The following is a 14,481-nucleotide window of genomic DNA, read 5'->3' as shown; positions in this document are numbered from 1 at the left end:
GGATTACTCTTGTGCCTCTTCCACTGGCAAGACCTTGTTCAAATGGCCACATCTAAGTGCAGGGGAGGCTGGGAAATACAGTCTATGTATAGATGAGCCAGTTTCTGCTACAGTGATCAGGAGGTGAGAAAATGTGCAGCTGGTGTGGAGTGGGACGTGACACAAGACCATAAGCAGTTTGGTGTCGCTGAAGTTCAAGGCAGAGGGGAGGTGGGGATGAGATTAGAGAAGTAGTAGGAACCAGATCATAGTACCGGGTACCGTTTCTGGAGCTCCTGCTCTGTGCCGGGCAATGCACCTAGTACTTTACATCTATAGTCTCAGTTATGATAGGGTGTCTGACCTGTGGAGAAGAGGTGGGAGATCTCCTGTGTATATTTGCTTTGTATAACAATCCTATTTCCTAACGAGTATATAGAGTTTCACTGTGTGCAAAGCACATGTATGCATACGATATTTATAAGAATTTGGTGAGGAAAGTAGTCCCATCATTCCTATGTACATTGGGGGGAAAATGAGGCTTTGAGAGGTTTAAGAATTTGTCCCAAGTTCAGCCAGGTCCACCTGTTAATAAACACTCTCACTCATTCTATTATATCACCTCCCAAAGAGGGTCTCATGTGTCATAGTAGGGAGTTGGGACTTGAGCCTGAAGTCTAATGGCCGATGGGCTCGGAAGAAGCCATCCCTTTCTGATGCTAAAATTGGACTCCTTCAGATTTGCTCAGACTTACCTGTCGTCGGTGGCATCAGCGGGGGCGGGGAGGGCGCGGGGGGCAGGAAGGACTCGTGAAACCAGGAACTCGTCCTTCCTGGGGCAGCACCTGGCTCTCCCAGCTGAGGAAGTTCTCCGTTTTCAGAGGGAAGGGGGCAGGGAGAGTCCATGCCTCCCTGAGTCCAAAATGACCCGCCTGCGGACCTTACGGCTCTCCTGCCACCCCCAATCCCAGCCTCCTGTGCAGCCTCGAAGGACCAGGGCTGGGAACAGAGGGTGGGGCGCAGGCAGGGCCAACAGTAACACAGTACTTTCAGAGGACCACAAACGTATTTTCATTAAAATCAGAAGAAAAGTGACCTTCAGATGGAAGAAGATATTTTAATATATAATATTAATATAGTCATCTGTGTACCAACATAGAAAATATGATTTTTAATATTTTTTATGGAGTAAGGTCCCCACGAAGGCAAAAGGACCCACCTAGTCTATGAAAGTTGTCATGAGGTTGGGGTGTGCGTGTGTGTGTGTGTGTGTGTGTGTGTGTGTGTGTGTGTGTGTTTCAAGGCAGAGACTGAGGGCCTAGGGCTTCGGGCTCTGACTCTCCAGCTCGTAGCCTGGCAGGCTGCCTGCCTCTTCCTGCTAAACTCCACACGCCAGGACGTGCTCTAAGGAACCTGGAACCCACAGTCTGGTGCTCACCACCCTGCGTGGATCTGCATTTCAGGAGCCGCACCCCCTTCCTGGCACGGTGTCCACCGCTCTGAAATCCCACCGTGTGGGAGTTGGACACAGGGCAGCAGGACTAATCCTTGAAATAACTCAGGGAGGATTATCCCAGCCTCTCAGCAGCAGCGAGGCCGGGTTGGTTCCCAGGGAGGGGGAGGCCAGAGCAGGGGGGCTGCCCACAGTGGGAAGATGGGGAAAGGTGAATGCCCAGCAGAGAGGCTTCCTCCAGACTGGACCAGGCAAGAGGGGGTCCTAAGGGGCGGGGCTAAATCTCAGAGGTGGGATTATGCAAATCAATTCCAGCCAGAGATCTGAAGCTTGAAAAAACCCAGACTGGGGGAAAGAATTTAATTTATAAAAATTTAAAAGTATGAAATATAAAATAATCCCTTAAGGTGCTTATTTCACAACCAAATCATTCCAACACAATGAACCATATGTAAAATGTACCTCCCCCCAGCCCCTCACCTACACCCCGAGGAGCCCCTCTTCTCTCCACCATCCTACCACCCAGGCTTGGGTGCTTTTCCCGTCCTCCTTTCCGTCTCACTGACCCAGCAAATTCTGAAAGTCCCACCTCCTCCAGGGGGTGACTGGAGGACAAGGCCCGATTTCCTGGGTCCCCAATCTGTGGGGGGGAATATGTCTCCAGATCCTGAATTTGCCTATGCAAATTGGCTTTCTGATATGCTGATGTCTATACATGGAGGCTTAATCTTGGTAGGAGGACCAGGTAGGTGAAAGTGTGCCAGGGGAGCAGGGACGCATATGAGTCATGAGTGGCTCCCACAGGCTGGGGTGTGGGTAGGAAGGGGAGCCCCTTTTGAATGGAGATGTGCACACAGAGGGTCTGGGTAAGTCCGGGTGACTGGAGAGAGCCCGAAGTGGGTGCTGGACCTGGGGCCCAGACAGCAGAGGCTTACACTCTGGTAGCCGCTAGTCACAAGTGAGTGTCCGAGCACTGGAAATGCAGCTTGTGTGTGCAACTGAGGAACCGAACTGCTAATGTGCTTAATTTTCACTAAAAATTTAGAAGTTGTTACTCTCTCCATTTAGTTATTGGAAAACGTAAGTATTGGTGCGATAAGTTGAGTATGTGAACTTACTTTTCAATGTGAACGTTGTGAAATCTGAACACAGGCCACATATAGCCAATAAAAATTTAGCTTCCAAATTGAAATGTGGTGTAGGTTTAAAACTACGCAGTACATCTCCAGGACTTATTACAAAAAAAATTTTTTTTTCAAGGATCTCAGTAATTTTGTACATGATTACATGTTGAAATGATAATATTTTAGATACAAGTTAAATAAATATATTATTGAAATTAATTTCACTTTTTAAAAACTTGTTTAAGTTTAAAAAAAGTTTTTTTATTGGAGTCTAGTTGATTTACAATATTGTGTTAGTTTCAGGTGTACAGCAAAGTGAATCAGTTATACATATATCCACTCTTTTAGATTCTTTTCCCATAGAGGCCAAAAAATATGGAACGCTTCACAAATCTGCATGGCCTCCTTGTGCAGGGGTCACGCTAATCTTCTCTGTATCGTTCCAATTTTAGTATATGTGCTGCCGAAGCAAGCACTTTTTTTTTACTTAAAAAAATATGGTTACTAGAAATTTAAAAATCATGCACGTTGCGCACATTGTATTTCTGTTGGACAACTCTTCTCTAGAGGGAAAAGCTAAGAGAGACCTAACTGGCTTCAGGTGGCAAGGCAGGGTGGAAGGCTCTCTGGGGCAGGGCCAAAGGTAGCTTGATGCCGGGGTGGAGGTTGGGGGTAGGAGGGGAGTGGGGGCTGGAAGAAGGCAGAGACAACTCGACCTGGCAATGTTGAGAATGTGTTTCATGGGGCCGGCCGTGTCTGCTTTGTGTATCATAAGGTTCAGGTGTCTCTGCACCCCTCCGTACCCTCTGTGCCCTTCTCCCCCATCTTCCTTAGGTGCTGGCAGAGTGGGTCTCACCTCCAGCGGTATAACCATCACTGGACCGGAAGCTTCTCCAGCACACAGATCGTGTCTTATTTCTCTTTGTAGCCTCAGTCTCAACATCATGTGTAAAGAAACTTAGCAAGTTTTGCCGACAGAGGGACTGGCAGTCCAAATGCTGTTTGCTTTAGTGGGCTGACACGTGTGTGTTGGGACAGGCCCCCTGAGGGGCAGGATGTGAAGGGGAGCAGCTACAGCCTGCTGGGGGAGGGGAGTCCTCATCCCCTCATCCCTGGGGAAGTGCAGGGGGTGTCCCTCGGAAATGGACAGGAGCCTTGTCTGTGTCAGTTCCCGCAGCATTGTCTGTGTCAATCCTGGGTCTAACGAAGACGCAACGCAGCCAAAAGTGAAATAAATAAATAATTAAAACAAACCAAAACAAAACCTAAGCAGGGGACACCCAACATTGGCTCAGTGAATTTCAGAACCTCTATGGACCAGCGATTCCTCTGTACCTCTCCTGTTACCCTCCCCTGTTACTTTTTGAGCAGAAATGTCTGTAGCTGTTGTCCTGCCGTGGTGTGCTGTGTGTGGGCAGGCAGATAACTTGCATCTTTAGTTGTACAGACCAGGTAAGAGGAATACCTAAAGGAAACTCACCTACACCTAAGCCCGATTTAGATGAGATGCTGGACCCTGAGCTTTAGGGTGTCTTGGGAGGGAAGTGAATGTATTTTGGACATGAGTCACTGAGGGACAGAGGACAGTGTGGACAGACTCTAAGGTGACCCGCATGATCCCACCTCCTGGTACTCACACCATTGTATAACCCCCCCGCCCTAGGGTGTGGGCAGGGCCCGTGCCTTGCTTCTAATCAATAAAGCACAGCAAAGATGACAGTATATATGTGATTATGTATCCAGAGTATGTAACATCCATGATCGTTACACTGGTCTTGCTAGAGCACTGACTCCCTTGCTGGCTTTGAAGAAGGAGGCTGCCATGTTGCGAGCTGCCATATGGAGAGGGCCATACAGCAAGCAGCTGGAAGACACGTCCAGCTGATGTCCAGCAAGAACTGAGGCCTTCCGTCCAGCAGTCGGCAAGGATATGAAGGCTGCCCCTCGATAAGGACCCAGCCCTGGCCCACAGCTTGACTGCCGTCTTACGGAGGACCCAGTTAAGCTGTGCCCACACTCCCGATCTTCAGAAACCATGAGCTGATGTGTGTTGTTTGAAGCTGCTAAGTTTCCGATCATTTGTTCCTAGCGGAAGAGAACGGACACCGTCTACCAGCCGTCCTCAGTCTGAGCCTCACCTGCATCTCTCTGACCTCATCTCCAGCCACTGTGCCCCTGGCTCACTCCACACTAGCCACAGGGCCCACTTGCTGATCTCCAAACCACCAGGCAAGCATCTGTCTCCCAGCCGTGGCATTTGCTGTTCCCTGTTCCTGGAACGCTCTTCCTGCACTTGAAAGCAGGACTCACTCCCTTGCCCCCTTCAGATTATGGCTAAAGTTTTGCCATCACAGTGAGGCCTTCCATGGGCACCCTTTTAAAAATTGCAACTCACCGCTACCCCAACTCCCATACTCCCTACCCCTCTTTCTTCTTTATTTTTCTCCAATTCTTTTTAAAAATCATTTTTGCTTGGTTTTTGGTTTGTTTTTTACTGTTGCGTCCCCAGATCATAGGAGCTGCTCATCAAATACTAGCAGAGAAGTTAAATGAACCAGGGAGATTGGTGGAGGCTGCAGTAAGGATAAGGTTAAAGTTAAGATAACAGAGGAAGAGACGGAGGCTGGAGGGCATTTTCTGGCTGTCAGATGTCTGCAGACTCCAACTTCGGACATGCTTTTCCCGGAAACACTCCTCATTATATAAAATATGATCCTGGGAATTCCCTGGCGGTCCAGGGGTTAGGACTCCGCACTCTCACTGCCGAGGGCTGAGATTCCATCCCTGGTCGGCGGAGCCAAGGTCGCACAAGCAGTGCAGCGGCGCAGCGCGGCCAAAGAAAAAAGAAAATAGGATCCTGCAGGTGGGGAATGGACTGCATAAAATAGCTCTATGAGGATACATCGAATTACTCCAGGTATGTGACGAGGCTGACATAACGTTACCCCTGGTAAGTGGTCTGTAGTGAAGGAGGTGCCCCTCGTCAGACCCTCGTTATGCTCGTGAGACACCCAGATTCTCACGTGACCCAGGAACTTAATCCGGGTCACTCAGGTATTTCATTCCAGATCTAGGAATCAGAAAGGAGGTCTTCGGACTCACCGTCCGCAGCTGGAGAAAGTGTCTCACGGGAAGTTTCCCTAGGAGCCCGGTCCCCTGGAGTAGGAAGCGGCAGCTCTAGGTCCAAATCCAGCTCTGCCACCAAAGTGCCCCATATCCTGGGGCATATGCTCCAGCTGGGAGAGGCGCTGAATGCGGCCACTTTCTGACCAGGCAGAGATGAGGGAGCTGCTGTTTGCCAGGTGCTTGGGGCCCCGGGTCGACACACAGAAGGGAGGCCCACCACAGAGAAGCAGGCCCCCCTGCAGCTGGAGATTTTCCGCCGCAGCAGATCTCACCGTGGCTCTCTGGGTGTCTGACAGGCCCAAGCAGAGCCCCCAACCCTGGCCTGTCATCTTGCGAGGGCTCCCTTGGGTACTGTGGGGAGGGGGGCTGGTGGAGGGAATATGGCAGGTTTAGGGCAGAGCCAGCGCAGCGATCCCAGACCCTCGGGGGTCGGTGATGGGCAAGAAGCGTCACTTTCATATGCAGAGGACAGCACACGGTTTTTCAGATCCGGGCCCAGTCCTCAAGGTCACTGCCTTTCTTCCTCAAAGAATAGGGGTTGGGGTGCTTCTCCTTGCTTGGTGACCACGCTCAGCCATGGGCCCAGGCCCGGTTGATGGCTCTGGGTTCAAGCCCCAGCTTTCCTCCTTAGTACTGTGTGATCTTAGGGAAGGCACTTCACTTCTCTGAGCCTCGTTTTTCTCACATGCAAGATGGGGGTAATGACACCTGTTGCCTGTAGGTAAGATTAGCAGCCACCCACCCTGCCACACACATTCTCTTTTCTTCTCACTCTATCCTTTTCACTTAGTGAATCTTATCTATACTCATGGCTTCAGTTTAGAAATTGTGGGTTGTTTTTTTTTTAAGGTTTAAGTTCTATGCAGTAAAATTCACGATTTCCGTGTACAGCTCTGAGAGTTTTGACATGCGTATAGCTGTGTGACCACCATCACAATCAAGGTACAGAGCAGTCCCACCGCTCCCGCAAAGCCCGTGCCCTCACCCCCCCCCCCCGCAGTCCGTTGTTCCCCCCCCCCCCCCCCCCGCTCTGTGCTCCAGGCTGCACTGATCTGATTTCCATCGCTAACGATTACTTTTGGGGCTTCCCTGGTGGCGTAGTGGTTGAGAGTCCGCCTGCCGATGCAGGGGACACGGGTTCGCGCCCTGGTCCGGGAAGATCCCACATGCCGCGGAGGGGCTGCGCCCATGATCCATGGCCGCTGAGCCTGCACGTTCGGAGCCTGTGCTCCGCAACGGGAGAGACCACAACAGCGAGAGGCCCGCATACCGCAAAAAAAAAAAAAAAAAGATTATTTCCGCCTGTTCTTTCCATCACTAACGATTACTGGCATGTCATGCAAATTGAATTACGCATATGTACTCTTTTATATCTGATTTCTTTCCCTAAGTGTAATACTTCTGAGATTCATCCATTTCGTTACACGTAGCTGTAGTTTGTTTCTTTTTGTTGACAGGTAGTATTTCATTGCGTGGATTCCATTGCACGGATTCCAGTTGCGTGGATACCCACAATTTGTTCATCCACTCACAACTGAAGCACATTTGGTTTGTTTCATTTTGGGGGTGTTGTGAATAATGCTGCAGTGAACATTACTTGCAGGTCTTTGTGTGGACAAGTGTTTTTATTTCCGCAGGACAAATATCTAGAAGTGCAATTGCCAGGTTGTACACTAAGAATATGTTTAACTTTTGAAGAAACTCCCTGTTTTCCAAAGTGGTTGTACAATTTCCCACGTCCACCGTAATGGGTGAAAGTTCTGGTTGCTCCACATCCTGGCCAGCGTTTAATTTTGTCAGCCTTAAAAAATTTTTGCCATTTAGTGAAATGGTATCTCATTACGGTTTTAATTTTGCATTGCTTTAATGACTAATGATGTTGAGCTCTTTTTATGTACATACTGGCCATTTGGAGAATTTGTGAGCTGCCTATTCCAGCCCTTTGCATGGCTGTAGTTTTTATTAGCTGTTCTCCAGACCTTACTTCTGGGTCCTGGATGAAGATGCCAGTGGCATTCTTGATACCCTGCTGGGACGCCTCAAAGGGAACTTAACTGAACATAAAGGTAAACTCATAACCTTCCCCCTCACCCGTCCTCCATTCTCCAACCTCGCGCTCCATCGCCGATACACGTCTTAGTAGATGACCTCACCGCCCACACAGCAGCACAGCCCAGAAGCCTAGGAGTCATGCCCCGTACCCACTCTCCTCTTTTCTCCCCGCCTCCATCCACGCCATCACTTTTCCTCCTCCCTGCCTCTTAAATCCATTCAATCCTCTCTCCCCACTGTAGCCTAAGCCACCATCCTCCCTCCCCTGGATTATTGCAATAGCCTCCTTTCTAACGAGTTTTTCTCCCTTCAGGCTGTTCTAACATTTGTCGATGAAAATTCAATTATAAAGTTAAGAAGAAAAAAAGGGAATTTTATTCGAGCCAAACTGAGGCTTATTACTATTATCATTTTGGTCGCACTGCACAGCTTGTGGGATCTTAGTTCCTCGACCAGGGATTGAAGCCAGGCCACAGCAGTGAAAGTGCCAAGTCCTAACTAGTGGACCACCAGGAAATTCCCCAAAAGGAGAATTATAACCTGGGAAGCAGATTCTCATAAAGATCTGAGAACTGCTCCGCCTGTTAGAAGTGGAAGGCACGTCATGCACGTTTTCGGGATAAAGGCTGTATATCAAAATGACACACTGATGTTCTACATAAAGCGCACCAAGGATACACAGTCCAGGTAAGTACATACAAAGCGAGCAGCAAGTCGCCATGACCCCCTGCAGAGCTGGGAAAGAACTTTCTTCTTTTAAGAAGTTACATTGCTAGCATCAGAAGAAAGAAAAAAAATTGATCTCCACAGCTAAGAAGGCGCTCCCATCTTTGAAAAGTTTTGATTAATGTGTAATGCAGGTGCACACTGCACATGAGAGAAGGAGAGAGAAGGCCCAAACAAACCCACAGAGAGAATTTTATGTTTAATTTTTTCTTGTCCTGCCTTAAAATATAATTTTTTTTTTTTTTTTTGGCCGCGCCGCATGGCATGTGGGATCTTAGCTCCCTGACCAGGGATCGAACCTGTACCCTCTTCAGTGGAAGCACGGAATCCTAACCACTGGACCGCCAGGGTTTTATTTCATCACACGGTAACAGTGCAAGAACTTTTCAAAAACAGCTTTGAGGGTTTCCCCGGTGGCGCAGTGGTTAAGAATCCGCCTGCCAATGCAGGGGACAAGGGTTCGAGCCCTGGGCCGGGAAGATCCCACATGCCACAGAGCAACTAAGCCTGTGCGCCACAACTACTGAGCCTGCGCTCTAGAGCCCGTGTGCCACAGCTACTGAAGCCCGTGTGCCTAGAGCCCGTGCTCCACAACAAGAGAAGCCACTGCAATGAGAAGCCCGCGCACCGCAACAAAGAGTAGCCCCCGCTTGCAGCAACTAGAGAAAGCCCGCGCACAGCAAGGAGGACCCAACGCAGCCAAAAATAAACAAATAAATAAATAAATTTATTTAAAAAACCCAAAACAAAACAGATTTGATCCCATTTACTCTCCTATTTAAATACTTTGTGTGTGTGGGCGGTGGGGGGGGGAGGAATTCTATTTAGATTTTTTGTTTGTTTTTTAATTTTTATTTTTTGGCCATGCCATGCCGCCTGCAGAATCTCAGTTCCCTGGCCAGGGATCAAACTCGCCCTCCATGCAGTGGAAGCTCGGAGTCTTAACCACTGGACTGCCAGGGAAGTCCCCTATTTAGATTCTTAATGGCTTTCCATAACTTCTAGGAGAAAGATCAATTCCTAATGGGATTTATAAGACTGGGCCATGTTCCAGCCAGGTGGCTTTCTTTTCCTGGGATGCCAGGCTCTCTCCTGCCTCAGGGCCTTTGCACATGCTGTCTCCTCTGTCTGGAACAGTCATTCCTTGTTCTTAACTTCACTAACACCTGCTTATTCTTCACATTTCTGTTCACACATCACTTCCTCAGGGAAGTCTCCCCTGACCCCAAGGCTAGTTTAGGTCCTGCTACTACATGCCCTGAGGGAACCCTATAATATTTTTACTTAGCGCTGATCAGCTTATAATGATGTATTTCTAGGATCATTAGGTTAACCTATGTTTCTCTCACTAGACTAGTAGGCTCTATGAGGACAGAGACTGTATTTTTTAGATCCCGTGTCCCTGGTACCTCACCCCAGGGCCGCTATGTAATGTGTGGGCCCCATGTAAAATGAAAATGCAGGGCCCTGTTCAAGAAGTAGGAAAAAGTGTCGTTAAAGGTAGTAAAATATACAGCTTTTTCTTTTCTTCCGTGTTCTCTTTCTCTCTCGACTTGTCATAGTATTTAAAAAAAAAATTGTTTTTGATCGTAGTTGCCTTACAGTGTTGTGTTAGTTTCTGGTGTATAACAAAGTGATTCAGTTATATATATCTAATGGAAAAGAATCTTAAAAAGAATATATCTATATGTATCTAGATATATTCTTTCAAGATTCTTTTCCATTAGAGTTTATTTTAAAAAATATTTTATTGAAGTATAGTTTGTCATAGTACTTTTATTTGCTCTTTCATGTTATCCTAAGTTAAAAGGTTAAAAAATAAATTCAAATTATCGTCACGAATTTTCATTCATCTTTACACTGTTTTTGCAAATTTTAAATGGAAATATGAGGCTTTAGCTGCTGTGTGGAATCACCAAAGTCACACAGTTCACGGCGGGTTCACGTGTATGTATTTCATTCTTACGGGAGCAATGGACGTGCTGCATGAATGAACTCGGACGTTTCTCTATCCCTCCTGACATGCGCCATTCCACCCCAACACTCTGCCTCGGGTCACTGATGACTCAGGCAGGGCTGCAAGGAAAGGGAGCTGGCGGCTGCTCTGTCTTTTCCTTTCCTTCCGTGTAACCATTTTTAGCCTAAGCGTTGGTTAATAGGGACATAACATTAGTAGCAAAGGATGTGATAAGGTTCCTTGGTCATTTGTGTCTCTTCGAATGTCACTGCCTTCTTTCTGCGCACAGAGCCAGCTCTGCGTTGGATGGATGGTGTGGCCTCTCCAGCCTTTGGGCGCCCCACCCGTCAGTCGTGGACCTGACAGCCCTCCCCCCTATGCTGATTTGAGTCTCCCTGCACTGACCCCACGGTGTGTGTCCCCTGGAGCTCCCTGCTCATGGGGTGTCGAGAAGACTGCACGGGAGTGGGCTGAAGGGACAGGACACACTCGCATGACTCATCTCCTGTCCGTGTGCGCACTCCCCTGCACTGGGCTTCCCTGACAACCTTACAAAACAACAACGTCAAGGTAAAATGATTAACGATTTCAAGATGTTGACAGCAGAGCATTAAACCAAATGCAGGGTCCTTCTGAGCATAGGACCCTGTGTCATTTCACAGGTCACATGCTCATGAAGGTGACCCTTCAGAACATACATAGTAGACACTCAAAAAACGTGTTAAATGAATGAGTGAGGGGTGATACTTGATATAAGAGAAACAGTTCATTTGGTTTTGATAAAAACTAAAGACCTCCCTCCTCTATCACCTTGGAGATGCAACATAAATGTCAGAGGGGCACCCCTGCCTGGAATTGCCTGTTTGGGGAGAGATGCTTCCTCTCATATTTCAGAGTGAGAGTGAGAGAGGAGGGGAAAGGGGGCGGAGAAAGGCTGATGGGTCTCCAGACTCGCCTGTCAATTAATCACTGCATTTTGCACGTACAGCATGTAACACCTTGTAGCCTGTGCTCTTAAGACCTGGCCTCTGTGTGAATTAAGCTTCACAGCTCACTGCCTTCACACACCTCCTCCCCACCTTTCAGCCTCCACCCTTACTCCAAGAGACCCAAAGTTGCTACTTCATCTGCACAGGACCTCTGGGAGCCAGCCTGGAAACGGGGAGTAGAGCAGCTCAGCCAAGGTTAGACCTGCTGGCTGCTGGGTCATGCTGATTCCTTGTCTCTGGCTTTGACTTGGGTCCACAGCTCGGCTCGTGCAGAAAGATATTTGAGAATTGCAAAGGCCAGGAGACAGGAGACCTCAGCTCAAGATCTGGCTTTGTTCTACAGCACTCCATCGTGGGACCCTTCTCTAGGTCTCTGTCAAATGAGAAAATGAACTAGATAAGTGGTCTACAAGCAGTGTTCCCAGAAGCTCCAATGTCTCAATAATTACACTGGTTGGAGGAAGGGAGAGTCTCCCCACCTTCAGTCATTGATCATCATCACCACCACCATCGTCACCACCATCACCACCATCATCAACACCACCATCACCACCATCACCACCATCACCATCAACACCACCGTCACCACCATCAACACCACCGTCACCACCATCAACACCACCACCATCACCACCACCACCACCACCATCATCACCATCATCACCACCGTCACCACCACCGTCACCACCATCAACACCACCGTCACCACCATCAACACCACCACCATCACCACCACCACCACCACCACCATCACCATCACCACCATCACCACCACCATCATCACCATCACCACCACCACCGTCACCACCATCAACACCACCACCATCACCACCATCACCATCACCATCATCACCACCACCATCATCACCATCATCACCACCACCGTCACCACCACCGTCACCACCATATCATCACCATCACCACCACCATGGCAGACACTCACTGCTCCAGGGGTTATCTTAAGGCTTTAGATGCAGTAACTCACTTAGTAGTCACAATATTCCTATAAGATGGGTTTTAACCATTACGCCCATCTTCAGATGAGGAAGCTGAGGAGCTGAACAGTTAAGTGACTCACTCCGGGTCACACAGCTAGTAAGTGACGGAGCAAGGACTTAAACCTTGTAGTCTGGCTCTACAGTACACCTACGTAACCACACCATTCCCGTCTCATCTAACTACCTGCCTCTCCATTCGTCCACCCATCCGAGTTCCACGCAAGAGTCTATTTGATAAAGAAGGATTCTTCTGAAAAATTATTAAAAATGATAAAGAGGTGAAAACTACTAAATATTGTCATTCAAACTGGAGAAGCCCCAGGGGGTGGTGTGCTAGGATTGCTTCCCACTTCCTGGGTCATTCTCAGAGCAGCTTCTGTGGGTGGGGCGGGGGGGTGGTGAGGAAAAGTTGGCAGCAATCAGAAAAAGAGAATATTTCAAAACAATTTGTCAAATGTTACACCCACAGCTTCTGTGGAGACGATGCCATGTGAGAAAGTCAGGCAGTTTGGCTGTGGCTTCCTCCCTCCTCCCTCTCCCTCATCTCTCCCTATTCCTGGAAAGGCAGAGCTGCAAGGGGTTAAAAGGGATTGGCTGGTATAATGAGACTTCAGAGGGCTGAACTTGACCCATGGGAGAAAGGTCAAGGGAGGCAGATCACAGCTCAACGTAAGTAGAATCTTCCTAGCCATGCTGTCATCCTGAAATTAGACACCCATCTTGTGATGCAGGGACTTGCTTGTCCTGGGAAATCTGGGGCGGAGCCTGGTGATTAGGGACGACACAGTGGGATGCTTGCATTTTGGGGGGAGGGTGTCCTCAGGTAGGTGAGCGCCCAGGCCGTTCTTTCTCCTGGATCCAGTGATTCCACCTCCACCCCGACTCCACAGCGGGACTCCTGAGGTCTGGAGAAAAGCAGACCTTGGCCCCAGCTCACGGGCTTGTCAGGGCCAAAGAGGAAGGATTTGAACCAGTAACCAGGGTTCTCAGACCTGTGGCCCCAGCTGAAGCTTCTCAAATGTTCTCAGTGACACCGCACAGCACTCCCTCAAAGAAGGACAGTTCTCTCCATGCCCTTCTCACTCCAGGGCTTTCTGGAGCATCTCTATGCATCTGCCGTGGAGGCTTATGACCTTCTCCAAATTCAAGGCAGGCCTTTTGTTGGGGCTGGAGATGGGGGGACAATGGCGGAGGGGGGTTCCCACCCTCAGCTGGGCCCACAGGTTCTGTTTGGATCTGGACTTCCTCCTAAAACAACGTATTCACCACTTGCCTGTTCACACAGAACATTCACAGATGTGAGCTCACGGGATACCGCTACTGACCCCTTCACAGATGGAGGTGGGGATGCGCAGAGACAGCGACCATGACTCCGGGGAAACCTGTACTGCTCCTACTCCGGAAGCAGGCAGCGTGTACTCTACAGCAGGTACCGTGTAACCACAGCATCTGTATGAGGTTCACCGTACGGGTGAAGGAACGCAGACTCAGAGCACGCGAGTAATTTCCCCAAGGTCTTATGGGTGGAAAGGGCAGAGTGAGGGTTCAAACCCACAACTGCCTTTTCCAGAATCCACGTTCTTTTTCCATTCCTAAATCCAGAGGAGCCCCAAGGAAATGGTATCTTGGAAGAATGGGTGTGCAGCTCTCTTCAAGCCAGAAAGCCTGGGATGCCTTCGGAATGGCCCGGAACCTGGCAGGATGGGCCTGATCCATCGGGGGGCAATTAGGGTGACTAGGGCTTCCCCAGCTCAAACCCCGACTGCAGGATGACCTCGGAGGCTCCTTCTGAGGCCCACGCCATGAACTGCACACCCTCAACTGAACTACACTCTGTGAGACACAGAAACGCCACCTCCTGGGCTGCATTTGAAAGAAGCCCTGTCTGAGGAGACCCAGGGCAGCCCGGCCTGAGGGGGGGTCTCAGGCTCTGGTACCTACTAGCCTTGGGAAAGCCACATTATTCCCGTGTGCCCCTGCACCCTTTTCTGTAAAATCAGGTTAATACAGATACTTCATGGGCTTTTTGTGAGGACTAAATGGCACTGTGTATCTGTGAAAGTACTTTGTACATGGT

The 14,481-nt window shown here is 49.1% G+C and overlaps 1 non-coding gene across 1 annotated transcript; it reads right to left on the bottom strand.

Annotated features, from left to right (window-relative positions):
- Nucleotides 1–2,925: 2,925 nt before the first annotated feature.
- Nucleotides 2,926–3,032, bottom strand: LOC114886307. The gene has a single exon (XR_003791313.1). It is a non-coding gene; the product is annotated as a U6 spliceosomal RNA (small nuclear RNA).
- Nucleotides 3,033–14,481: the final 11,449 nt, after the last annotated feature.

The sequence above is a fragment of the Monodon monoceros genome, unplaced genomic scaffold, assembly GCF_005190385.1.
Source record: "Monodon monoceros isolate NGI ecotype Baffin Bay Population unplaced genomic scaffold, NGI_Narwhal_1 Super_Scaffold_6, whole genome shotgun sequence".
NCBI classification, from domain to species: domain Eukaryota; kingdom Metazoa; phylum Chordata; class Mammalia; order Artiodactyla; family Monodontidae; genus Monodon; species Monodon monoceros.
Note: the sequence above shows the minus strand (reverse complement) of the source record. Positions and strands in the feature narration are given on the sequence as shown.